The 25,220-nt window shown below is 37.0% G+C and overlaps 1 protein-coding gene and 1 non-coding gene across 16 annotated transcripts in view; both read right to left on the reverse strand.

Moving 5' to 3' along the window:
- The window catches only part of PTPRK (protein tyrosine phosphatase receptor type K), a 384,844-nt gene that overhangs the window by 122,130 nt on the left and 237,494 nt on the right, over nucleotides 1-25,220 (reverse strand). The gene's annotated exons all lie outside the window — the stretch shown is intronic.
- Nucleotides 3,621-3,748, reverse strand: LOC140250861 (U6atac minor spliceosomal RNA). Its single transcript, XR_011903316.1, has one exon. It is a non-coding gene; the product is annotated as a U6atac minor spliceosomal RNA (small nuclear RNA).

Genomic DNA, 25,220 nt, shown 5'->3' on the forward strand with positions numbered 1-25,220 from the left:
AGACCAACATCAGAGGGAAAAATACTACAAAAAGCTGTTCACAGACTGAAATGCAAAAGAATCAAGGAATGAATACTTACAGGCCAACAAACAGAAAAGAAAACAGAAAATCCAAAAATCCATAACCTCCTCTGCCTCAAAATTGGGTTGAGTTCACAAAAAGATCTCCTAAGTTACACCATACAGTGGTGCTCCATTGTGTGCTGAACGCTGATTATACATAACAAAGCCAAACTGCAAGAGTTCTGGAGTTGCTGGCAACAAAACCAGAGTAATTAAAACTCTAAGGAGATGGTCTGATCCCATTTGTTAGAGTGATCAGCTGAGTATTTTATGAAAGCATATTTATTTCCATATCTCTCCAATTTTTCTCATCTCACCCCTCAACTCAGAGGCAGTTGGTTCACTCCTACCTTGCAGCTAATAGCAGCCTACACCATGCATGCAACCACCCACAACCTTCCCCTTCAAATTTACCACCATACATGATGGGGACTAGGACATATACAACAGTAGGGGGAAAGGTATTTGAGGACCAATGCAAGTAGTGAAGATGCTATCACTGCTGCTGAAGGTCAGAGAGAGTCAAGAAAGCTGGAGAATACTGCTGTGACAGTCCTATTGTCACTGCAGAAGACTAATCTTGGTGCTTGATGGTCTGCACCTCCTCTTCAAGGACAACCATTAACTTTAAACAAGATACTCCTTGCTCTGTTTGATTAAATGCTTATTTATTGCAACTCACGTGCACATTCAAGGTTATCACACACTATCCTTCATGTAGCATTCCATTTCCAGCACAACTGCAGCTGTGAAGTCAGTAATAAAAGTATTCCCAGTTCCAGTGTGCTTTCCTCTGCTGGCTTTGGCCTGGTTCCCCATGAAGAAATACAAGGCTCTTTACTCAAGGTAGTTGAGTAAATATAAAATAAATAAATAAATAAATAGATAGATAGATAAATAAATAAATAAATAAAAAGACAACCAGCAAGCTGAAGTAGCTAAGCCAACAATGTTAGACATTCCTTTGCAATTTCACCTTTATCTATGCCAGTCTCCTCTTTTAATATTAGCTTCCAAATTATTTACAGCAATAACTGGATTTCTTTCCTCACATTTCTACTGGGTACAGCAGAGAGGAGTCCTACCCAATTTCAGAAAACAACTGATGATTTTCTACAACATGAATGAGATCCCTTGTACATTTCTGAACACTGGAAGTGGAAGAGCTAAAAATGAAGACCAATCATACAAAGGCATAATTATCTGAAATAAATATCAGTGAATGTTGTTCACAGCAATAATTCACAGTATATTAGAAATTCTCTAAAGCATTTCAGGAAAAGTTATATATAAGTGAGCTGGAATGTAAGTTAATATCCGCTATCCTTCTTTTCCATAAAAAATTGTTTTCTTGGGATTACTACATATGAGAAAATTCTGAGAAAACTAGTGCTTTCTTCCTGCCGTATTTGCAAATGTGTACAAGAGCAATGACAAGTTGTAGAATTAATACTTTAATATTCTTTCTTTAGCAGTGAAACTAGTTTCATATCTTGTTTGCAAAATCTACAAGCAATATGCAATTGCTTCAACTGTGAATATTTTTCAATACAAATAACCAACCTAGAAAACAACCACCAGAGGGGTAAAATGGAAACATTCTGTTCTGTTATAATTAGCAAATCATTTACTTTAGCTTAGTACCATTGTTGTCTTTTGAGATATAGCTTCTATATTCTTTAATCTAAGCTGAATTTTAACTCTTGCATACAAATGAGCAAACATGCCAGAAGTTCACTAAAAGAACAGATTTGGTTTTCAGATTCTCAGCTCAGAAGAAATTCTATTTTAGCATATATTCACAAGGATCATTCCCTTAATCAGTTGACCTTTCTCACTCTAAATAAGACATAATTTATAAGAAAGGTATTGGCAATACCTAAAAATACCTGTTTTAACATTAAGGAAACTTAAAGGAGAATGGTATGCTTATTTTATAATTCAGAAAGGCCAAGCAGTTGCAAATACATAAATATGACTGGAGTAAAAAACTCCAAGTTAGTTCTTAAACTGGAAGACAGATGTTCATGAGAATGATAGCAAAGACATTTTCAGGATTTGAAATAGTGGATGAAAGATTCATGAAACCTCTTCTAGGGCCTCAAACTACCTCATTTTTTTTTTCATGTATATAATTTACAACAGTGTATTTTTATTTGAAAGCTCAGGTGATGTCCATGCCACCAAAAAACATGTAATCTTGTTGGACTACACCCTATTTTTATGCTAGCAGTGCAGGAGCTTGTGTAGGATCAGAGGTGAGGCAGCCCTAAGCTCAGTTGAAGGCAAGGCACCTTTGAGTTTGTCCCAGTACCTATGCAGGTTCTTCAGCTCTTGCAAACCTTACTGATTCTTTACCAGCATGTTCTGAAGTGCACTCAAAGACTATTTTAAAGCCTGTCCAGCTTTATGCAAGTTTCAATAAGACTGTGTATTCTGTCAGGCAGACGTAGCCACAACAGGAACCTGGAGAGACATCCCGTGGCTATCACATGAAAAGCGTGTTACTTGACCAAACCAAACAACCATTTTAGAATGTTAAGGTCCATTCAGTACAAAAGCTAAGAATCTCCCTCTTCTTAAATGCCAATACTCCTAAGCACTGTCAGGCCTTTAAGCTTTAAGTTACTTTGAAATATGGTGTGTTTGATTGTGACATATACCAGTGTCTAAAGCCCAGCTATTTCTTCCTCTTCTTCTCCCAGTGAGTTAAGTGTTCTGATATAGTTTTTCATACAGAACTTTGGTAAACATAACAGCTCTAGTCATGCTGAGTACAGCCTCTGCAGCATTAAGAGCATTTTCTTTAGCAAAGAAAATTACTTGCCTGGTACCTGTAATTCTGTACCTTGACAGGTACCTGTGTTCTGCAGAACAACACAAAGATGGTGCTGATAACCTGAAGCAATTAATAAAAAACTGAAAATTTCAATCCAAGCCATTCTATGACAATTTAGAAAGCTGTTGCTAAGAATATATAAATGTATAAATATATAAAAAGAAAGAGTGCTAAGCAACACGAAACAATTCAGTGCATCCTCAAATGCTAAAAAATTAACAAAGTAGAAGAGAGAGCTGGCAAAACCTGAAGTGTAAACAGTAAATTTTGCAGTGAATAATGAAGGGAAAAGCAAAACCAATCCTCTGTCAGACCCTTTTGGATTTGCAGTGATCATCATGAAAGCTGTCAGCACTTCTGAACAGTCTAAGCATGATTTCCCTCTGTGGACCTGTTTCCAAGTAGGCAGTACAAAGCATGACCATAGTCCACATTCCAAAATAAGTGCAGGAAAGAAGAGGCCATATTACAAATACGTGTAAATAGAAAATTCTCAGCAGTCAACCAACAAAATTGGTTAAATAGCCTAAATATACATTAAGTTTGATATTATTTTCTCTATTTTCATTAGTTTACTCTTTAAGCAAACCAATTGGAACACTCAATGCAAAACAATTCCAAAAAAGCCTATGTATGCCTTTTTTCTGTGCTCATTGGTATCTGAATTTTCTCGTATACCATACTCAGTAAGAACTGTATTTACTAATGATTTTGTTTAGGATTGTCATGGTTAGATGCCATGAAGTAGGTGGCAATGCTTTAACTGTTTGTGTGTTGTACAGGCCACTAGGGCCTCTTCCTTCCTTATCAAGGGGAGTGCTAACCTTCTCTCCTTTCATACATTTATGCCAGGAAAGCTATAATTCTATCATCTGTGGATCACCCAACCTCTGTAATTAAAAATTTCATTCTGTTTTCAAACTGTACTGGACCAGAAACTACCATGCCTGCTAAACCTTAAGCCTGATCTACAGGACTGTCAAAGTAAAACATGTAGTCCAAGTCAGGCATCAATCCAGCACAGGAAGCTCAGCCTTCCTTTGGGTCTTATTTCCTTCTTTCTTGCCACAGCAGAAGCAGCTTGCTTGTTCTCATTATTCTTTCACTTCACATGCTCATTAGCCTATTAACCATCTGGATCTGAAAAGCAGCCTTCAAAAACATAAAAAAAGCCAAGGGCACTATGAAGCACCAAGGCATGCTTTTTCATGGCACTAGCAGTAGCCCTGCAGCGAGGTTTTTTCCAGCATTGAGCAGAGATGACAATAGATGCTATGTAAGAGATGCTGGGTTTCCATGGCAGACCCAAAGGGTCAGAGTCTACCTGGGCTACTGAACCCTATTCAGGAATAAGAGTTCAAAAGACATTTAAAGCAACAATGATTTAAAGCAACTTGAGGTGGCAGACACAGGGGAGAGAGGAAGTTTACTACAGGTGTTCAGTTCTGACAAGACTAGCATATTATCATTTTAATTCTCATTTTCCTTCTTTATTTTTTCTTCTAGTTCGTTCACAACTATTTTGCTCCTTTGAGGGTTTACAGAAAATGTAGACATACCATGAAAATAAAATGAAAAACAAACCATGAAAATATTAGCATATCCACTGAAGACTACCCACCTCCTTTTACCATGAATATCTCAATATAGATTTTCTCTTCCTTGATACAGGAGGGAAAGGAATGAGAAAATTCTGTGGGCTTCCTGATGCACAGAAGACTGTGCATGTTTCATCTGGTCTCTCAGATGTCAACCATTGACTTTGAGAAATAAAAGCTAGTGGAATATTTTAAGAAAGTGATGCAACAAAAAATAGACCTGTTCCTATGCAAGAAGTTACTGATTAGTCACCATTTTAAATAACTTTAGTCACTGCTTCAAGCACAAAGCAAAACTGTTTCACATGGTAGGTTGGCCAAGGAAGTGTATCAGTACAATTTAGAAAGCGGGATTCCTTTCAACTATTCTGACCACTGAAGAAAATAAGCATGAATTGCACTGTTTCATAGTGATTACTTAATGCTAAGTACAAAGCAGTCCTCATTGTGAAGATTTCATCTGAAAGAGTTGCTTTTGAAAGCAGAACATGCAAATTATATGCATCATCATTTCTTATCATTTCATATTCAGATTCTGATGTGTGGGGATGTCCATATTTCCATACTGAGAACTAGCCCTTTAGTCTTAGACATTCCTTGCTATTTATTTTTATTATTATTAGGAGTTTATCCTTCACTTTTATCACTTTCTCTCAACACATGTTGGGAAGGACCCAGTGGAAGTTAAAATAAATGGTATCTACTTTTCCTTCTTTAGCCTAGCTTTGTTAAGCATGCTCTGTTTTGTGAACCATGTTTTTCTCTTCATCCATGCTGCCATTCAGGTAGCTCTGACAGGATCATAAACAAGGGTCTAGTCTTTTGGAGTTCATTGCCAGGACTGTAAAATACCCCAACCATTCAACAAAGCTAGTAACACATTTGGTCTCCACCTTGCATACAGAGTTCAGCTGAATTGCCATAATTCTGATGAGACTACTCAAACAAATAGTTACAGACACTTCCATTTGCAAAGCTGATTGCTAAGGATAATACCATCTGAATTTTTAGAATGATCACAGGCAACACTAGAGAAACTGACGAATATGCAAAGGAAGTTTCAAAAGCAGTTCAGACACTTGTGGCTTCAGAGACGCTAACGTGTTTTGTTTTTTTTTAGCTATCCTATAGCTTTTGTATTCAATCCTATACTTTTGTTTTAGATGCCAAAGACTACGTCAAAATTGCCTGTGCCATGAAATGCAGGATAAGTTAGCAAAAGCTCAGATATTCATAACAAATAACACAAAAGAGATGTCATATCCCTGCAGTCTGCACCACAGTCAAACAGCAGTTTTCGAATGACTTCTTTGCAATATTTTTCTGAAGGCTGTAAAAAACATAGCCCACTCAAGGTAACTGTTCATAAGCAAGAATCATTAAGGAAAATAGTTGGTGGAATGCGTGAGCCAACCTAATTGCGTTTTTCTACCATTAGGGAACAGTCAAACCACACTTCTGGCAGTATTGGAAGTACTGTACAAGGTCCAAATAAATGACTAAAAAGCTACTAATTCCTACTAAAAATCCTACTAAAGGCAGTATGACTCCTGATACTCTATTATTATTATTATTATTATTTTTACCAGGGCCTGTTTCAGGTATTTGGCCTTCATATTACATTTCTTACTTGTGCAGTCTCAGAAGATTTAACAGAGAAGGGGTTACAGCATTTTGCATCTCTGAGTTTGACTGCTCAGTGAGAGAAGGGGCTAAAAGCAAGAAATTACATGGCAGTCACCTAAATAACATTACAGATGGAAATGCATGTTGGAAACAAACAGTTACAAGAAAGATTTACAAATAAATTTGTTCAGGGATTTTCAGGGTTTCATGGTAACTTGAAGATATTCCACTAAAACTTCAAAGAAAGTTTTCATTTTTACAAGGGCAAACTGGAGAGTGAAATCAGCCCAGGCTTACAGTCCAATAAATTCATCAATTTAATAAGGATTAGGAACACGTTATAATTTTCAAAGTTCATTGCTTCCCAGGATCAGATTGTGTGTATTGCATGGCACCCAAGAGAATAAAATTAAGCAATAACACATACCGGGCATTAGTTCCTGAGCAATCAGAAAATACTGTGGATTTCAGTAAAAACAACAACAACAACAACAACAACAAGCCAAAACACCCATGGTTTACTTGCTACTTATCACAGTTTGTACAGCTTTCTAACTGCTACATGAAGCTTGCATAATATCCATTCACTCCGTTGTAGGGTTGTATAAAGCTGTGTCCAATCATATCCTATAAACCCTTAATTACTTCTGTTGTATAAGTCAAGGGCAATTTTGAAAACTATCCAAAAGGCAGAGCCTTCTCTGTTGAGATTCCAGTAATCCTTATGCTAAGCTAGGTATTATCAATGATGAAAGTAAACCTTAGCATTCACTAAACATGTACTGACGTGCTTTTATGGTTGAGAAGCACTCTGTCCTATCCTGTGATTTGCCTTGTGATTCGCCTACCAGCAGACGGCCAGCCTACCATGCCGTGCACAGGAAAAAAAGACAATGTTTTCTCCACAGGTACAACAGAAACAATGAAAACAACAGCAAGACATTTTCATTGAAGAATGTGTTCTGGGATATGCCATGGACTTTCATTTGTTACAAGTGAGCATCAATTGTTTATTATAACTCAACCAATTTATATTCCACTACAAAGTTATTTCTCTGTATTTTTACAATTTAGCTGTAAGCTTCCGTAGCCCTGGTATGCTCCAGAAGCAAAGTAATTTTCAAGCAGATCAAGATCAAGTAGCAGTAGTACTGCAATAACAACATTTGAACATATACTCTTAAATAAGACCACATTCCTCTCAGAATAAGGGAACTCTGAAGAAAAAAAGTGAAACAGAAAACGCAAATGTCCTTGTTCTGTTTCTCCACACTGATGAGAAAATGCTGCCAGGGCCCCCAACCTGACACAAGACTGAGGAGATCCCATCTGCTCACTGTTGTAGGCATGTAGACAGTAGCGGGGATTTTCGGGATGTGACGCGACAGTAGCCCCCCCCTCTTCAGTCCCCTACCTTGTGATGTACCTTGGGCGCGCATTTCAAATGTGCACCCTAGGGGGCGTAGACGAAGTAATTAAGGTATATACGGTGTTGATTACTCCTAATAAACGCCATTTTGCCACCTTTCTTGATGAGTCACGGTGGTCTTTTTGGCCCTAGCGGGGGTTTCACTAGAACCTGGGCAAGGGTGGTTTTGAAATATGATTGCACACAGCAACAGTCTACTGCCACCAATCATGCAGGCTCTTGCATTTCAGGAATCGCCTGTGCAGGGGTACCAATATAACTGTGTATACATTGTGCTGCAAACCTGGTCAAGGAACTCATGTGGCTTTCAAAATGCAGCAAGCACAGATTTCATATACAGAATATTCCAGGATGTGAGTTGTGGAGTATCACTTCTAGTTATGCTGAGCAGTGGAATGTGAAACACACATACACAGAGAGGCAAAGCTACAGTAATGTCTTAAATGTAATTGATACCAAAGACTTTGCTATGAAGTTCCACTGTCAGGCAGCTTTCTGTGCATTGGTCCTTCAATTAACTTTTGTTCATATGCGTGTCAACTAAACACAAGTATGATTTTTGTGCTTTCCAATTTATGAGCATCCAAGATAAGATTTTGAAGCCAGCAATGTATGTCCTGTTCAAATCCCTCAACAATCCAGCACAATACCTATCCAATCTGGAAGATCTTCACTTCTATCTCTCCCTGCTAAAGCAATCATGTGCAGAGGTTAAATTTCATCACAGTTCAGACAAGAGTATCAAAGCATTCTTTCCCCTGTTGCTCCTGCAGTAGGTGATATGCTCCTTAAAATACAGCAGCCAACACAAGAAGAGCAACCAGCATCTGAAAAACGGACTGGTTATTTTATCACTAGAAAGTCCTCTCTATTGACTTACAGCTCCTCACCAACTTTGCATATGCTACAGAAAAAATCCAGGGCTTAATTTTGTCCCAAAACATAGAGTTATGAGAATGGATTCAGGGCTTCAGTGCTCATGGGCAGAAGTTTCCATTAATACTGTCAGGGTCTGAAAGCAAAACCAGTTTTACTTCCTTCCTGGCTGTTCTATTCCTGGTGTTTTACTCTTCACCATACCACCAACCTCAGAAGAATTTACCTACTGTTTCCACACTGAATTCTAGGCTTAAAGAAATGCTCCATGGTAATGGTCTAAGAGAAATAATGGCTTGCAATTATAAAAGATTTTGCAAAAAAGCTCCATACTAGTGTGTTTCATGGACTACACATGCAGGAATTACTGTGGCACTCAATCATGTCACAGCCTGTGTTACCAGTATTGCATGACATGGGCTGAAAAGTCTCTAGAAATAAACAATACTTAAATAGGTTGCCAGCTAGGATGGTATTTCGATCATGGGCTGGCCCCTAAATTCTTTGTCTGAGAAAAGCTTCCTCATGAAAAACACAATACCATCAAAATTTTGCAGACACATCAGAAAATGTCTGGATCACTGTGCCAAGGAATAATCATTTAAGAGGTAACTGTGATATATCATAACAGATATAATTTTCTTTTGGTGATTTCAGCAATTTACAGCAATGTACAGTGGGTACGGGTAGCTCTGAAGTCTGACCTCTGTTACCAGAAGCAGCATTCCTATAAAATATATAGCTGTGAGTGCCAAAAAAATACTCTGTTGACAACTTGAAAAATGTAATTCTTAGCCCCAGTATGCACTAACGAACACAATGCAGTTTCACCAAAGTAACCTATCTGCCAAAAAAAAAACAACAACCCATGGCACAGGCAGTCCCTGCTCTCCCTCCAAGAAGGGTCAAGATCTGGAAGATCCCTAAAGCAGGGCAGTTCTGCTTGGCCTGTTAACGCATGGCCCTGAGTTGCTGCCCTGTCATGAGCTGCTGCCATGCCTTTGACCTGGACACAGGCCAAGCTGTTCTTTTCCTCCTCAATGCTTAATGTCAAATATTTCTGGAGCACCTACAGAGGAAGGGAAAGCCTTGCAGACCATTCACAGAAAATCTCTACCTAGAGATAGACTGCTTCAGAAAATGTTATATGTGAGCCAGGAACTCACCACAAGTATTTCTTCGCTCAATTCAAGATTGATAGTCTTTAAAACAATAGAAAGACACATGCTGAATATTCTGCACTACTTATTAATAAACTTCTCAATTTCACAAGTAAGCCTCAGAACCAACAATGTAAAGCTAGAAAAAGGAGAGCTCCCTGTCCCTCAATGTAACTTACAATAACTGAATTTTTTGATGTTTTGCAGACAATGCAGAGTCCTGCTAGCTCTCAAGCAGTTCTAACAGTGGTGTTTCATTTTTAAATGGTGTAAAAACTGCAGTTTTCTGTTGCTACACCAAAAAAATGTTCACCTCTGAATGCACATGCTTCACATACAAGGTGCCTCCTGTTGGCAGGACGAGGAAAACAAAGTGGATTCTGTGCTGGCTGATGTATGGGCACTGCAGCAAGTGAAATTCATTTCCTTCTTTTTTTTTTTTTTTTTTTTTCTCTTTTTTTCCCCCCCCCACTTAAATGCAAGTGATGTAGTCACTAACCTTCATCTGAGTGCTCTTTTTCCTGTAAGAAAGTGAAAGTTTGGACATGTCTGTTTTAGTCAAAAGTAATCTAAATGATGAGGACTCTTTCATGAAGAGAGAAGACAGACAAAAGCTATGAATCCCACGGTCCAGACAGGCTCCGTTGTAGTCTCAGAAGCACACAGAGCAGATTGTGATCTCTGGATAAAAGATAACGCTCCCTCGCTAAATCCTATTATAAACACTTTTTTATTTATTTTTTTTTTTCAGAAACCTGCTCTAAGTTCAGTTTCCACTGATTTCAGCCTTTGCATATCTTCACTGCAAAAGGAAAGGGGCAAGAAATACATACAAGGGATTAAGAAACAAAAGAAGCAGACTTCTATACTGTACAGTCCTTGACCTTGCAAGTTCCCCATGTATTTCTGATTCCTCAGTGCAGAGAGAAAGGGTAGGGCTCTGAAACACAATGTATTCACTGTCAGACAGAAGAAGTGATAACATCATCAAAAGTAGTTCTTAGAGTATAATAATGACAGTTTACAAAAGGATTATGCTCCAGTCCTCCTCACTTTTAGAACCAAATGAGAAAAAAAGAACCTGAGAGTGCCTCAGTATTCTGTTAAAGCATCTCTGCCTTCCTACAAAGAAAAGAAGATTAGTCACTGTCACAAAATTCACTTTCCAATACCAGTTGTGCCTTCACTTATGAGTCATTCATATTAACTTCTCAGGACAGATGGTAGTTTTCCATTATCTCTCTTTATTTACACTGAGCATCTCTTGTGGGCAGAGCACGCAGGTTCTCTTCTCTTATGACCCTTTATTCTCAGCAATTCCCTGGCTGCATAGCAAAAGATACAGACAGTGACAAAAAGAACAGGGAGGGAAAGAAACTGCACAAACAGTGTAAGTCAGGCATTACTTCGGAATGAAGCTGCTTACCGAATGAAGTCTGCTTGGGAATGACAGAGACTGCATGTTCAAGAGCAGGTGCTGCCAGGAAATCATCTTCCAGATTTCTTCCACACACTGTTAATATCCTAGTGAAGCTAACTATGCAGTATTTATCCATTCATATGGTAGAATTTAGTTCCAAAAGACATCTTGTGAAGCCATTATTCCATGAGCAGCTTAGCACAATGGATCACCCCGGAAATTCCTAAATGGTGACGTGGATGAATGATTGGCAAGTATTTTAGGGAAATCATAGCTTTGCCTATCTCTTTCCAAATTTATTTAGATAGCAGCTGCTTTTCTTTGTTTCATTTAGATTCAAGCTTCAATTTTCTTTTATCAGGTGCTTGAGGCTAAGAACAGAGGATTTCAATTAAATTACCTGAAGTTTCTTTAAACTCTTGTAGGGAGGAGATGGGGGACAGAGTGCTTCGTGTACTGGAGCTGCTGAGATTGTTGCTCATTCCCAAATGCAAAAGAGGCTAACCTGTGCTACCTTTATTATCCTTTTTTACTTTTACTTTCTTGACTCCTAGCCCACACGAGGCAGCTAATATGTGTGTATGGCCTCATTTCTCTCCTGTTTTATTTTATTGTTAAAGTCTAGAGTGCACTTTGAAGTACTCCACCAGCGGGCAAATGTCTCAGAATGGCTTTGAAACAACAGTCTACTCTTGCATTCACAGGTAACACCTGCAAATCACACACCACTGTCCTTGCTATTTCTGGGCTCTGTACTTACGGGTTTTTACCTGCCTTTATCAAGAATTTTCAGATTCAGATTTTCTCTTGCAATCACATTGAGAGCTTTATTCTTCATAAGTTTTGGTCTGCTTCCAGTATGGTATTTTATTTTATGTGCTTGATGCTTTATTCGGAGATAACAATTCACCTGAGTAATTTAGATTAATTTTGAGCATAGTTTGTGGTCTCTAGTCAAAATTCTTCTCTATCCTGTAACAATCCCTTTTACTCATGTAGATAAGCGAGTACAGCCAAATTCTCCATGCTTTTACCTTCATTATTGAATTCTTCTTTGGAGAGAATGGTCTGTGTGAGTGCAGTTACTTCACATTTCTATAATGTGGTTTTCAACCATAATTCCACAGCTTCCTTAACAACTGCTCTCTTACTGTTGCTCTTTGCTACAGGAAGAATGAAGCGCCTTTCAATCCTCTCTTAGTCATCTCCATTTCTATATGCTTTCTTGTGTGCTGGGCTTAAGATCTGAATCCTTCTATTCCTAATGTTGAATGAATGACTTAATGACCTTTCTATTTAGAAATTGCTCAGTCAAAGAACTGGGGAGAAATACATTTTGTTTAATACTGAAATTTAATTGAAGCCCTATCTAATGTAAGATATAATACATGACTAGTTGTAACCAGTTGTCTTAAAGGACAAGCATTACTATAAATCATTAATATTTTTGCTAAAACAAATGCTTATACACTAGCAGTGATTAATCATGCATTAAAGTAACAAATGAATGCACAAATAGCAAAGAAATTATACTATTTGAACATATTAAGACATAATTCAAATTGTTAGAATTGGCAGTTCACACACTACTAATAAACATATTTGTGTAATTTAAATGCAGTAATGCTTTTAAGCATATAAAGTAGTCATCCAAATGTAACACTTCCAGCAGCTTCTTTTCCCTCTGCTTTATCAAAGATGAAGCAAGAAGCAAAATGTTTATTTTTCACCTTTTCTCCCTTCTGAATCAGTCAACAAATGCAGAAAGCAAGAATTTCTGGAATACCCTTCATTTCCATGGCAATAGATTGAGAGATCAAACAAAGATTTTCACTTCACTGCTAAATTTATACAGTAAAGGAGAGTAGGCTACTCAAAACCAAAAGCAAGAACTCCACAAGTTCCCTTATTCAGATACAGTACTTTGGAATAACAGGATAAAAACCAAAGACTACAGCAATGTAATCGACCTGAGATTCCTTTTGTGTCCATGCAGTAGGTCTTACAGTAAAAGTGCCTTTTTAAAGGCTGACACTTGGTATAAAAAGTAGTAGTTTATAGTATCCCCAGTTTGTACATAACTGCAAGCAAAGTTATTGAAAAGTTAGTGAAAATTCAATTTTCACTAATATCACTTCTTCACATTTAACTACTAGATATTAACATATTTTATGGAATTTTAGGAAGCAATTCAAAATATTATATTTCAATGTTTGTTTGAAATGGCAACATATCCTTATTGTTTACTGGGATGTATTATAATTGTTTTCATTAGTATCAACCATTAAAAAGTTACTGAATTGACAGGAAACACGACTTGTTTGTTAAGTACTGTTTCCTTTTCTAGCTTCTCTTTTTGTTTGTTTTTGTTTTCACTGTCATATTGTTCTTAAGCATTAAAATGTTTGACTTTGACAAGTCTCTTATCTAACTGGCCAGGTTGTACATTCTGGAATAATAAAATATCCTCAAAGGTATATCAGACAAAGCTGCCAGATCATTGCCAGTCATGAAACGATACTAACTATACTGCTAGCACCAACTTTATACTATCAGAAAAACACCGGTTTGGTTGTCAGAGATGACTACTGGATCACCTTCACTGAGCTAGCCTGCATACCATCTCCGAAACTGAAACAAGGTTTTCATACGTAAAACTGTGAGAAAAATGAGCCCTTTTTCCAGGTGATTTCCTTGGATGCTTAGGTCTCCACGCACTTTTCGCCAGGGACATGACAACCTCTGGCACAGAATGGCCTGTTAAACATTAGAACCTTAAAAATTCCCTTACTGCTGCATTAACTTTTTCTCAGTACAGCAAGCCTCAACATCCAGGTTTGTGTACATGCAAACAGTCCTCTGAATCTAACAGACACAGAACCAGCAAATACTTATTTCTGTGTCATTTTTCAGACAAGTTCAAATGTTCAAAGCCAAACTACAGCTTTTTAGTCATAAAAAAGAGATGTCAGAGAGAGATCAACAAACCAGGGGAAAGGTTCTTCCACCTCAGCATGTTTCCCTAGGGAGTATAAACCCCAGGGGTTTTACAACAAAATTAACTAGGCACCAGTGAAACAATGAACATGGTGGAGCAGGCTGGGAAAGCCTGAAGACTTGTGAATCTTTTCTCTTGTATTTTTGCGAAACATGATAGGTGATTTCCCCCTTTCCCTTTCAAAAGAACGGGTTCCATTGTCAAGGATCTGTTCACACAAATATCCTCTACGAATATATTTAGGGCTTTTGATAGCAGGTGGCAGTGGAAATCTTCAATCAGATACACAGAAAGGCTTGATCCTCAATCAAAGAAGGCTTTCCCTTGGACAAAAGCACTCATTCTCTGTGTTTTCAGGTCCCCTGAAAATTATGAATGGCAACAAGCTACTTCCTGTCTGTGAAACAAACTGGAAACTAACACAGTACTGAGATGTATAATGAAACACTTCTGTGCATAACACCAAGGAATGCTCATAGATAAAGTTTTGAGATGTTTCCAGTTCAAATGTTAAAAACAAAATCATAGACAAAACAAAAAAGGAGAAAAAAAAGGAGTAGGAAGGGGAAAGAAAAAGGAAGAAAACTTGTTTCAATAGAAGCAAGTAACAGTTTTTCTCCATATGTCACACAACATGTTTGTTGCCAGGTAGTTTTTAGACTTAAAAAAAAAAATATATATATATATATATTACCTTAGCTCAATTTCAAAACAAAACATTGTTTCAAAATCAAAGAAGTGGAGCTATTTCATTTTGAAACCATTGAAATTAAATATTTAGGCTCTCAATATTTTTTCTCAGCTGAAACTACTGGATGAATTGCATCAAAACAAGAAAATAGCTTTGATCAATACAGCACTGTGCCTTTCAGTTAATACACTATTTGCATAAACAATTTCATCAAGCACTACTATGAGTGCAATTGAGACCACACAAATGAGTCAATCTGCCTACTGGGTAATTTGCTGTGGGATGAAAACAACATTGTTGCTTAAATTCAAGGACAAGGGATGGTGTAGTAGCCAAAGAGAAAATGATGTTTCCCATGGTCTCCCTGTCTCCCCTCCACCTGATGATGCAGTGTCACTATTGGTACCTCCTTTTATCAGCTGAAAGAAGCCCCAGATTGTTTTATGCAAAAGCTATTTGGGATCTATCTTGCTTGTCACTCCCAGAGGACAGTCAGAGCTATCAACTATGGTTCAAAGAAAGGAAAGACAAGGAGCCAGCTAGAAACTCATGGGGTTTCAAGGCTGGCTTTCAACTGAACCACTGCCAGTGACACCAGTTGGCATGCACTTCCACAGGCATACAGTCCCACTTTAATGAAAAGGAACTCAGGAATGGAACAATCTTAGTATCTGCCAAGAGGAGCAGTTACCTATTTCATACAGAGGGCACCACACTCAGAAGCAACAAAATGAGCCACTGTTCCTTCTCTCAAGACAATTGAACCTCACCTGCGCCAGGGCACAGTCAAAGAAAGCATTTGTGTGCTGGAGTTTGGGAAACAAAGCTGAGGCATTTTGAAGCATTTGGCTTATGGTATGAAATTTCTTCAGAATAACAAACGTTGGTTGGCTTCATAATTAACAGTTTAAAGGACCTTCTAGAATATGAATCAGAAGGAAACAAAATTTGAATAATGCATTAGTGAGAGTTCATGTGCTAGTAGCCCTATGTGGATTGTCAGTGTGTATTCCAGTAGCTCGTTATGATTTATCTTCATCAGCCATGGGCTGAAATTACCAGACTCCAATTACTTTGCTTCCCGTGTTCAAGAGAAAAAAAAAAAAATAATGTCAGGCCTACCACAGGAGATGGTTGAAAATGCCTGAGGTAAAGAAAGTAATCTACTGTTCTCTGACATTCACTGCCTGAAAGTCATTCACATTAACAACCATTCAAACTTGTTTAGTGCAAACCAATTGCTTCTATTTTCCTCTTGTCAGTAACATTAGCTTCAATTCACATTTAACTCTTTGAAAATTTCAAAACACAGAATGAAATTCACTGAGGCTTGACAGGGATGTGTAAGGGTCATGACAAAACACACAGTTATTGAATTTACCTTCTTTAAATCTGTTAATTTTGAAATTCTATTTTCAGGAGGGAAAACTGATGATACATGCTTCTTTCTGTACCTTGGTGAAGGTAGAGAGATTTATGCTGATGTTTAGCAGATTCACATTTCAATACTATTCCCAACATAACAAGGACTGCAGAGGCAGAAAAATAGATGCACTCAATTTAAACTAACAAATTGTGCAGTTATTTATAAGCACAACTAGAGGTTTAGTTACACAGCAAAGTACATTTAATAACTTAATATCCCATCACTGTGAACACTTAGATTTGTATAACAGGCCATTAACTTCTAAATACTTAGGGCTTATAAGGTTAATGTCTGCAGTGAGAAGGGGAAGTGGGTTAGATGGCTGAACAACAGTAGCTGTCAGACTGCTCAAATAGACACTGAGGAGACTCCCTTTCATCCATACTCTTTGTATAACATTTTGTATAATCTGAAAGAAAGATTTTACAGCTTCTCTTACAGGTAAATAAAATAAAATAAAAACACCCACACACCTTCGCTTCGCTTTTTTGGCATAGTGTATGTAAGAATAAATATGCAGATTAAATTATATTACTAATGTAAATTCTGAATGTATTCCACAAGACTTCTTTTCATATAGGCTTGCGAGCAGTGGTGAACAATGAGAACAGAGAGAGAAAGTAATTTTTATTGTCTTCTGTGTTTGTGAAATTAGGAAGAAAAAACATACAGGCTGTGCTGGCTGTGATAAATTAAACCACATTTCATGCAAATTAGTACGGCTATAGTCCTTTATGACATGACACAGTTCAGCTCAAGAAAAAGTCAAATCGTATCCTACATGCTACAGAAATGAAAGTAATAAGGCTTGGTATTACACAGCTAATTGTTTCTAAGCAGTGCATACTCATTTTTAAACTAGCAGTAAGACAATTACAAACAATAATCAACTTTGAACAGTTTAAGTGCAATGGTTGGTTTACAGGCTAAATCAGATGGGCTGGTAAGAGCTTAATGTCTGCAGCTCAGACAACCAATCCTGTTACACAATTATGACATTTCTTTACCCAGCCTAATTTGCTGGTTTTTGCAGCACATATCAAAATGCTATCATCTCCCTTGGGAATACTCCACTCTTACCTTAAGATAGGAGAGTTGGCATCAGCACAACATTTAGAGTACATTCAACCCCCAACATAACAGTTAATGGCTATGAGAGAATGTTACCTATTGCTTTATATTAAAAATAATTCCCTTGGATATACAGGTGGGTTCAGCATGAAGTTGAAAACTAGAAATGTGATGTATAGTTCATTCCAATTGTATTGTTTGTGGCAGTTGGCCTGTATTGCTCACTCTAGGCAGTTTCATCACAAGTAATTTTAGTATCATTCCATATGTCATCTTTTGATACATAATTTTAAAATAGGCACTTTTCATCTTCTATGCAGAATATACTTTTATAAATAGATGTTGAAGAAGAGATAGCTAATCAAAACCCTGATACTGCCCCTGAAAGTATTAGAACTTCAGAAGGTAGTTAATGCCCATCAGCCAGCATTTCTCTGCCTAAAATCTCAGCCAATGCAATGAGCAGATCTCATTTTCTACAGTGAAAAAGTCATGTAGCTATGATTAAATCACTAAACAAGTGAGATTCAAGTTAATGTGCATGGATGGCTTTGCTTTGCAGTTGGCAAAGAGGCCTCAAGATCTTTTCTGCTCTCCCTGCTAAAGGGAAGGTTCAGGAAACTGAAGGAATACTACTCTGGGGATATGCAAAGTTAAGATGAAAAACATGAATCCTCCAAGCCAACTATATTTAAAGCAAAGTTTGTAGTCAACACATAGCGATAAAGTAAGGTAAAACTCCTAAAGTAATTTAAACCTTGTTTGCTTTCAAGGAGAGAACTCACTAGTACTCAAGGAAAAATATTACAACTAGAAATGCATTCAAGAACACAATAGTATTTTTGGAAGCCTTAAGAAATGATTCTAATTATAACCATACAACGGATGTTCTCTGCACTTCTGAGAAATAAAACCCAGGAGGTATCTTGACTGATATTATTTCCTTGCTTTTCTGAGTTAGGCTATCTCAAGAGCTCACGTGGCTAATCCCACATTACTTCCTACATTACAGAACTCAGGGACCTTTTTAGGTGACACAGATCATACTGCTGTCAGAAAGTTTTCTATGTACTCTAGCTCTCCGGCACTGAAACAAATAATATAAAAAATCTTTTTCATAGAAAGTTCAAAATATAAGAGCATTTGAAATTCTCAGATATCGGACATGTTAGTGCAGCATTTTTTCATATCTTATAGTATATTATCACTCATTTTCCAGGCATCAAACACTAAGATTACTTGTTGCTTCACAACAATAATAACTTGGAAGCCAATTATTCAAACTACATTTTATTTTTTCCAACTTATTATTATGACACTGGATAAAACTTCATTTTTAGAAAAAGGCAATAAATCTCAGTTGTTATTTTCTTATATTCTCACATTTCAGTATGATGATCAAACTTCATCTTTCAAAATACAAGCTTCTCATGCAGGAATGACTGCACTCATTTATTACCTGTGTCACATTTGCAGTAATTGAATCTATTCTTTTTCAATCAACCCACATAGTTAGTTCCTTGAGATAAATGAACATAAATGCTCTTCTATACCCTTCTTTCAGTTCGCCGTTTTGTTGTATATTCTTTTCCCTGCAAAATGCACAGCAGCAATAGGAATTTTTGGAAAACAAACTGGTTATCTTTACGATTCTCCTTCATCTGCCTGAACTGAGCTATTTAGAAAGGCAAGAAATGGCTTTTTGGAACTTATCAACTTGACACAAAGATTATACTACTATAACTAGCAAAACCAGTGTTTTTTCAGAAGTATGCTTCTGAAGAAGTTCTTCGTTATGTACATGTACAAACAAAACAGAAGTTCAAACCATTAGTAAGTATATTTTTCCTAAAAGAAAGAAAAAGATAACACCCTCTAAAGAAAAATGACAGTAATGCAGTCTCTACTTTTTGAGAATGCGTGTCATTTCCTGAAGAATTCACGAACCAAGGTTTGCGTGCTGAAAGATGAACTGCCAAACATTTTTGAATATTAATAATAGTTAATAATATTCAGCATCAACTGAAAATGTTGCCAAATAAATTTAACACTCTCCAAATACTAAGTTTTCTCTATGGTAAGACAATAGTTTCAAATAAAATTTCAAAACAAATGGACTAGACCTGATGCTACTCACTGATGTCACTCCCTAGAAGCTGAAGGTTTGGCTACACCTAGAATTCTATGGCCACCGAAAAGCACAAGGCTTATGTCAGATTTTAAGCCAACCACATTGTTTCATTCTGTTATTGCCTAGCTAAAAGTAAAAGAATAAGAATCATAAAAATCACATTACAGAAAACACAGAAGTTATTACTTGGAAGTCTCGTCTTCCTATTTTCAAAATGCATTGAATGCATCCTTTAAAAATCATGCACAAATTAAGGTTCTCTAATCGAGTCAAACTGATACATTCAATCAATAGGTGCTATTTTAAGTGGGTTTATTTTGAGTACATTATTTTACTTGTTTCTTTTGCATCAGAAGTTGATCAACAAGAAAAGAAGGAGTAATGTCCCACTTCCCCATTCTACCCACTACCTCCCTTTAACAGCAGTGTTTTTCAAACATAAAACTACATAAAGCAAAGAAAAACACAACTTAAAAATTGTATGTACTGCTAAGGTACTTTGGGATAGCTGTAACAAAGAAAAATGAATACAAGAGATATGAGAGCAAATACTGATGATTGTGGGATAGAACCACAAACTTCCTTTGGTTCAAAGTAGTCCACATGCAAGGATGAAATTCCATTTTCACATTCAGGATCAGATTCTTAACTGGAAATTGAAATCCAGATACAACGTAAAGGTGGAAAGTGAATAATGAAGGGTTGGATAGGTAGATGAGAGAAATGTGCTAAACCATATACAATTTATTGCCATCAATGCTAGGGGAAAATGGTTGAAAAGAAGAAAATAAAGTACAATAGCCTTGCACTCTCTGCCTTCCTCCATATTTCTGAAACAAGCACCAACCTCCCCACTTCTACTATCCTCTCTAAAAAAAAACAAAACAACCAATCACCACCACCACCACCACACACATGAAAGACATCCACAAACAAGACAAAAATACCAGAAATCCACAAATAACCAAGCACCTAATAAAAAACTTTCACTTTTCCGGAGAAGAAGGAGGGACAAAGGACCGGGAGTTCAGTATAAGAACATTCCAAAGACATCTTTCCCATAAGTCTCTTCTAAAACTGTAAGCTGGATTTTTAAAGTAAAAATATACTTTTTAAAAGAAAAGTATCTGAAAGAAAGCAGTATTGCATGGGAGAAAAAGGCCATGTGGTAATGTAAATGCTTGTGGAATATAGGATGAAAGAGTGCAGACTTTCATCTTGTATGTCTTCACTTTCACCAGTAAAAGTTAAGCTTTATTTCACATATGGGATATTACCAATATTGAAATAAAAATAACAAATTACTTATATTAATAATAAAATATCTAGTATATAACGCTAAATTACTTAATTACCAATTATATTAGCACACTTAGTAGCAAACTTCTTTTTAAATTAAATGTGCTCTTCAACTTAAACATCAGTTGAAAGAATGAAAAAACCACAGCTTTACAAGCTGTCATAAGAAATAACATTAGCACTTCACTTTATTATACAAAATATAACATGAAATTAATTGTGTGCCTTATTAGTGCCTAGTTTATTATCAAATATTTGTATACAGTCTTTGTCAACATGAATTGGACTAAACCAATTGTATTAAAGAATATTTTTTAGTTAAATTTAACATAGTGCAAAAACAGTATTGTTTACATACTTTGCAAGTATAACACTGACAAAGTACATAAGCATGTCTGAATGATATTAAACTATTGTACTTCTCTATTTTTTTATTAAAATGAACATATGAAATTATTTTTTAAAGATATTTTCAACAACTTGCATCAAGAACAACTAAACCATCAACTTGTTAAAAAAAAAAAAAATAATTAAAAAAAATGGCATCCTGTCTATAAAACTTTGGAACTTGCAAGAACTCTTTATTCATTAAAAATCAAATAGCAGAGAGAATGCTACCAGCAATTAATTTTCAGCATGGCTTGCACTATCATTTCAAGGTCAGGTTTCACTGGTCATGCCTCAGTGGGAGCTTGGTTTCAAGGAGATCGCTGAACACTGCTCACAAGGGAAACATCATTAAACACATACTTGGAAAACTGAAATTACTTGCAATACCAATAACTGAAAAACTCAGCTAGCCTGCCTCGACTCATTTACCCTCAAGACAGAAGCAGATACCATTCAGTAAGTGTTCACAAGCTACCAGATATGCCTATGAAATATAAAAGTTTCCCCATAATAAAAGTTTGACCTTCTGACCATACATCTGGGCATTGGTTTGATCCCAAAGATGCCAGATGGGAACACAAAACAGACATCACATACATAAGACCAAAGCACCTAAAAGTGAAATTAGGCATTAAGTGCTGATGGGGATGGAGGAGAAATGACAGCCACTCTTAGCCCCAGCAGAGATCAGCAGAAATACTGACACAAAGGATTACTACAACATGTGTATAATACAAGGAAATCTGATTTCTTCAGTAACAATAAATGGAATAGCCGAACATACTTTCCCATTTCTAGCAGTTCTCTCAAGTTTTCTCCAAAATCTCCCCCGTAAATTTTAATAAGGCCTTTTAAAAGAGAAAAATAGTTTCTTCCCTCCCAACCTTTAAATGGAAAACAAATCTCAGATTTTACTTCTCTGACTCTTAAAAGCTACTTTCTAACTTCTAAACTACATTTTTAATCAACAGAAAAACTATTTTTACATTTAACGTGACTTACTTCTCAAGTAATTCTCTTGAAACAATTGTTTAAATTTATAGCTTGTTCTCTCACTACAATCTAACCATATGATGGAGTGGTTCTAAATACTAGGCTAAGTTCAGGCTGTCTTAAGTATTTATGTACTACGCACTCATGATTGATTAAGACCAATACATACAAATGATCATTTGGAAAATGCATGGAATATAAATTGCTGCATCTTCGTGAATTATACTTGGCAAGAACAAAGACAAAACTCTATTCTCCCAACTTCAACAATGCTGCAGGTATGGATTTTTTTTTTTTTTTTTTTTTTTTTTTCCCATCATATCTATTGTAATACACTGGGGAGAGAAAATAGTTCTAACGGTCTCTCTGATTACTAAAGATATAATTAACAGAAAATGTTCCAGTGAGTTGAAACCAATTTTATTTTATTTTTATAATGCTATCAGAATATTTTTTATTGAAATTGATATAAATTTCATTATAAACACACCCAAAGCTAGGCATATCTGTACATATACATGATATCAATGTGAAAACAAAAGTTCCTCTCTTTCACATCTTGCAGAAAACTTTCCCAGTAACAACTCCAAATGGCATGAATGGTAATGGACATCTACAACCAAATGCCAAAAGCCATCAGGGACTGCAAGATTTCAATTCAGTGTTTAAGACCAGACAAAGTTAGATCTCCTCCTGTCCTGTAAGACAGCAGAGGATAGTGGTCTGCCTGCTTTATATTTATTGATTGATTTAAAAAAAAAGGAATTAGGCAAGAATAATCAATTTTCATGCATGTATTTCAATAAGACTCCTACAAGAAGTGTTCCTGTCATTCCTTCCATTCATGTGTCATGGTTTTGTGCTGTCAATATTCTACATCATGACATCATGTGCGATATGAACTGTTTTGGTGGTATAAGAAAGTGTAATAGAGGGTATGCGGAAGTGTAATAGAGGGTATGTGGAAGTGTAACAGGGTATGTGGAAGTGTAATAGAGGGTATGTGGAAGTGTAATAGAGGGTATGTGGAAGTGTAATAGAGGGTATGCGGAAGTGTAATAGAGGGTATGCGGAAGTGTAATAGAGGGTATGTGGAAGTGTAATAGAGGGTATGTGGAAGTGTAATAGAGGGTATGTGGAAGTGTAATAGAGGGTATGTGGAAGTGTAACAGAGGGTATGCGGAAGTGTGGAAGGTTCATGCTCCAGATCTGTGGAATGGCAGCATCCCGAGTACTCAGCCCTTGGAGGAAACTACATATCCCAGGGGACAACGCGGCCAGAGATGAATCACCAGAGGAGGAGGACACACATATAATCTCGCTCCCAGGCTGGAACGTCCCTCTTTTCGCCCTGTCTATCGCTTTGGAGCGCTCCATCCCTGCTGTCTCGCTCTATCAGCAACGTTCCAGCCTGTCGCCTAGAGATCGCAGTAGGCCCCCGGTTCTCCGGGACTCTTTTTCTCTCTTTCTTTTTCTCTGCCTTGTTTGATATAGTAGTTGTAGTTATATTGTATCATATTGTGTCTCGTATTTAGTAAAATAATTTCTTTCCTTAGATTGCTGCCGTTGTTTTTGTTCATTTCTCCCCTTCTAGGGGCAGCAGCCTCTATCACGGATAAATCTAGATAACCCGATTACATCATGCCACAGGCAACTTCCCTAGAGAAAACAGATATGAAGATATTCTTCCACTCTGTTGTTTCCTGACCAAGACTTCAGAGACAAACTGCTTCCTGGATATACCTGCTACTCAGTTAACAGCAGTGCCAGTCAGACCTCCAGCTGCACTGCAGCAACAACTTGAAGGCTGAGTCTCACATCTTTCAGTGCCTCTACCTCTTCCCCAGTTTTCCAGTACAAATGTCACATACTGTATCTGGGTCTCCTCACCTTGATGCCCTCTGCTTCCTTCAGCCTACAAATCCTTACCCTGCAGGTTGTGAAGGACCTGCCTCTCCACATCAGTGACCTCACAAAGAAAGTAGCTGAGCTCATCACTGTGCCAGACAACATGAGCTAAACACAAACCTAGAAGCACCTAGTAGAGAGGAGCTTTAGGACTAACATGAGTTTAAAATCTGAGTTTAAAATCTATAAGCTAGCTCATTTCTAAGAAAACCTAGAAGACATTGGTGAGCATTTGATGACTGCTTGCACTTTTTCCGTATTTCTATTTCAAACAGAAAACAGTATCCTCTTGCATAAGGACTTCAGATGATGTGGGCATAACAAAGGATGTAGGGGAAGGGTTTTGTTAAACAATTGCTAGCCTCACCACTTCTGAGACACTTTCTGTCAGTACCTAACGGTCACGGAACAGGATGATCCTTCAGATAAAGCAAAAGGCCTGAGGGCCAGCAGCCACTGAGGATGGATTCTGTTAACATCTAGTACATACACAGAACTGCTACCAGCACAAATCCAGAGGCTGCTAATTGCTAGAAATAAACTGATTTTAAGATACTCCAAGAATATCACAAAAACAGCAACAGCAAAATTTGTCGAGATTGACAAGGTGGGAATAATCTATGCAAACTCAAAAGACAAGAATTCACAGGGAAGCAACCTCAGTAATGTCTGACTTCACATGCAAGACCTACAAAGACACAGGAAAGAAGTGTTATTGACAAGAAAATCTCCACAGCCTCTTCAGAGTTGGAAAGGGTACTTGTCCTAAAGCGATTAAGCTTACTAAACAATGGCGAAGGCTGCTACACAGAAGCACACTACAAGTGCTTTACCTTACCTAATAAGCACCAATCAGAGTAATGCTCTAAAATGTGCAAACTCAACCAATTTACGTTTTTGTGTATTTTATGAGTTTTAAGACAAATAATTCTCTTTTAAATGTCCAAAAGTATTTTAGATTAATTTTCTTTTTCTCTATCTGACAGCAGAAACTTTCAAGGCAAAGAATTTAAAGGATTTTCTCATCTGTTCTTGTTGCTTATAGCAAATTATATGCACAAATGCTGCATTACAGTAAAAGAGCAAAACCTTTGAACGTTTATTCAAAAGTTGAAAAAAAGTCACCTTTGAGATAACAGAAACAAGCATAATTCAATTTCCTTATGCATATCCATTGCAATGCGTTTAAATGCATGACTTTCCATAACAGAGCATGGAAAAATCTATGCAGCACAGACTGAATAAAACAAGAAATACAACTCTGTATGAGTCTTCCCTGAGATCCTTTTGCACAGCTTTTGA

This window comes from Excalfactoria chinensis, chromosome 3, assembly GCF_039878825.1.
Source record: "Excalfactoria chinensis isolate bCotChi1 chromosome 3, bCotChi1.hap2, whole genome shotgun sequence".
NCBI classification, from domain to species: Eukaryota; Metazoa; Chordata; class Aves; order Galliformes; family Phasianidae; genus Excalfactoria; species Excalfactoria chinensis.